Here is a 3,738-nt window from a genome sequence, read left to right as displayed (position 1 = left end):
TTGGGGAAGGGGGTATATATTTAAATTGTTATAAGTGCCTATGCCTTGCACATATGGTTGCCCTTTCTGCTGAGCCAGCTTTCCACTCTTAGGGCAGCTTTGACATTGGGAACATGCAACCATGAATGTTCGTTGCCTAGTCAAGACTAGGATCCATAATGTTTCTATGTTGAAAAGTGTAAGCCAAGTAACACAGAACTGAACCTGCCATTACGGTGCGTAAGAATCAGGTTTGGGGTGCCAGCTCACAAGAATATCTTCAGCTACGGCTCTTCTCCTGTGGTTACTCCCCCTTTCTCCACTGCTATAGGAGGCTGATGTAGGAAGCTGTCAGTGAAGGGCTCACATGGTTGATTTCTTTGGCTGAGCAGAGCAGGGCACTCCTGTTCGGCTGCCCAATCTTCCTTGTCTAAGGAAGCTTAGACAAATGTGACACTTCTGCAGGGGACTGGAATGCCCAACATGAAAAATGGGGAGAAAAGGAAGTCATGCTGTTTCTGGACATTTATTTGAATGTTTCTCTTAATCTAAATATGCAGGCATTTTTTATCCTGAACCTCTTTCTTAAGGGAGAGATGAAATCTATATCCAAATCTTTCACCAAATGGTTTCATTTTCCCCAGAATTCATTCAAGGTTTATTATTCTCTGGCTCGCTTAAATTCTGTGAAGAGTAAAGATAATGGAAGAGTAGAGCTTTTGAGATAACATCACAAGAAGAAGCATTTTTATAACCACTGCAAAATACACATTTTATGGATTTTTTTGATGTTTTAATCATACACAGAGGCACTTGCCTACCCATGGACCATATAATGCTTGAAATTATAGTCTCAAAGTCAATGGTCATTTATCAAATTTAGAGCAAAGAAAATGGGCTCAAGAATCTCCTTAGGCACGAGAGAGAGAGATTCTGAGGGCATGGTGAAAGAAGTTGAGTAATAGGAGTAAGAAACTTGAAGTAAGGGTGATGAAAGAAGTTTCAGCCATTGCAAGATGTGGCTTCAGATCCACACTGGAAGTGAACGGAGACCGTCTGAAATCCCCATGGATCATTGCTGGGTATCTTCCATTGTGCGAGTCCCTGCTTCTGCTTGCTTTAACCTTACCAGAAAGCTAGGGCTTAGTGACCCTGGTGCTTGGAATTCTCTTCCTGTGTGGATTTGAAGCCACATCTGGTGTTACCAGAAGTTTTCCACTACATGATAGAGATGTTTATGGATCTTTTGCCAATTCTTCTTGGAACAGAGGAAGTTCTACAGGAATTAGCACCTTGTTGTTGAAATACAGCTCTCAGAATCTCTTAGTATAGGTCTGGGTACCTGGACTTACTGGAAATTGCAGTTCAGCAATGTTTGGAGGGTGACAGATCTCCCATCTCTGAAATAGAGAACTTATTACAAGTAGGTGAATCACTGATAGTTCAGTGACTTTAAGATAAAAAAATTGAGATTACATCCATCTATTAAAGCTCAAGACCCAGACACAGGAAAGTCTGGGCCTTTTTTGGGTTTAGTACTCGGAATAAAATAAAGAAACCTCATCAGCCAAAATGAAAGAGAAATGTAATTGAATTTAAAATGTTGACTCACGTATATTGAATACTTACCAAAGAAAAGAGGCAGGGAATACATTGAACAAACCCATTTCCTTTTCCATTTGGTGTTCAACATAGATCATGTTTACACCTGCTGGTTTGTCACAAGTACTGTAGACCCAGATTGAAAAGGTGACTATTTCTTTGGCAATTTCAGGCTGTGCTTTTGTCCGATCCCATTTGAATTAATTTCTCAAGATGAATTTCATAAGGTGATCTATTAAATGCTGTAATAACATCCTTAACTAAATTCCCCTTTACAATGCCACAATTTGTACATAATCTTATAAAAAGAAATGATTATGCCAGGCTGATTTAGGGTGCATAAACTCAACACTTTCTATTGCTTTATAGTTTTGAGGGATTTAACTCCCGAGCCATTTTTCTCACAATATTAATTTAAGAAAAATGGAATAGAATTCTGATTTAAAAGGAGAGATTTAGTTCATCTTCTCCCAATAACTTAATACCTATTAGTTTATCATAGACGTATGTGTTTGCTCCTGCCCACTTCTTTTTGGAGTAGGACATGCTGCCAGGAAATAATCTACATGGAATGGAAGTTAGCTTGTGCAAAGAAAATCTGCATTGACCTCTGAAAAAGTGGGTGGCCACATCTACCTTCCAGTTCTTTTGTTATGAATGCCTTCATATGACACCCTGACCAAAAACAAGGCAACCACATATTAATCTACTCAGATCACATAATTTCTGTTCAATGAATCTGGCAAACCCAGGAAATTGAGTGAAACAAGTAATTCATGGTTATATTAATCATAGTTTGCAAACAGAGTTGGCTATAGGTAGATGATACAGACAGTAACATGCAGAATATCCTCTGGAAATTGGGGCTGCCCTTGTGCTGGGGCGAAGTATCTGTGTGGATTTGCCTTGGAAAGTAAATAGAGCTGAATTTGATTTCTGGCAACTTCATGTATGTTTCAGGTACTTTTCTTGGTTTACTCAACTGAAAGCTTGGCAAGGCCAAGGGTACCTCTCTCATCTCTCTCTCTGAAGAGACTTGTCCTCAATCCTTTCCTCTGACTTTTCCATGTCAACACCCCCAGAGGGCATAACTACCCAAGTTTAATTCTCCCTCTTGAGAGTGCCCCCTTTTCTGCCCCTTTCTTTGCTTCCTATCAACCAATATCATTGGATGGATATAGCCTTCAGTTAACAGGAATAACCTAACTGGGTGTCAGGCCTCCCATTTTGGGGAAGCCAGGTGAATATTCTCAGTGGGCAAGCTCCAGGAGCCATTCATCCTATTACTCATGATTACGTGCACAGACACATACAAACAATTTACGTATCCTGAAGGCAGAGAATGACCTACTCTTCCCCTTTTTTGTTCATGATTGGATGGAAGATCTTCATACTTACTGCCTGATCATGGAAAGCCAGATTTTCTCCACTTGTGCACCACATTCCACATCTTAATTCTTCCTCCTGGCTCCACCTGGTTCCTCAGCACTGGTGGATTAGAGTTTCTTTCCCCTCCCCTCCCCTCCAACCAACCAACCTACCTCCAAGCTCTCTCATCCTCTCCAGTTGTTCTAGCTGCAGAAAAAAAGGATTCTGGACCTATTTTTTTCCCATTTGGGGGAAGATAAACAGAATGGAGAGAAACATTTCAGTGCCCCCCCATCCCCATTGGTGAATGAACTGGTAACTGTCCTATCAGCTCATTCACCAGTTCTGATTGCTTTCAAACCAGTGTTCCTCTATGCCATAGTTAAAGTTCAACCCCACCCCCTGCCTGCCATTTGCCTGTACCCTAAACAGCTTTGATACAGCTTTGACATCACTGGAGAGATCAAATCTAACATTCTTAGGCCTGCTGGTTTTCCCTTCACTTCTTTCATCTTTTTAAAATAACAGCTTGTTGGTGGCTTAAAACATTGTTTTTCATGATAGTTCTTGAAAAACTGTCTATTTCATTGTCCAATTTTATCAGCATGGTAAGTGGGTGTAGGCTGAAGGGTCCACAAAAAAGGAACTGCATATATTAGGCACTGGGCCGGATGATCTGTTAGAGGCAGGATACTAGGTTTAAGGACCCTAATAGGTCCAGAATCCTTGTCCTCTTGAAGTGCTAATTTTTAAGGAACATTTCTCGCCTTTTTTCAGCAGAAGAACTTC

This window comes from Candoia aspera, chromosome 1, assembly GCF_035149785.1.
Source record: "Candoia aspera isolate rCanAsp1 chromosome 1, rCanAsp1.hap2, whole genome shotgun sequence".
Classification (NCBI taxonomy): domain Eukaryota; kingdom Metazoa; phylum Chordata; class Lepidosauria; order Squamata; family Boidae; genus Candoia; species Candoia aspera.
This window is presented reverse-complemented; position numbering follows the sequence as displayed.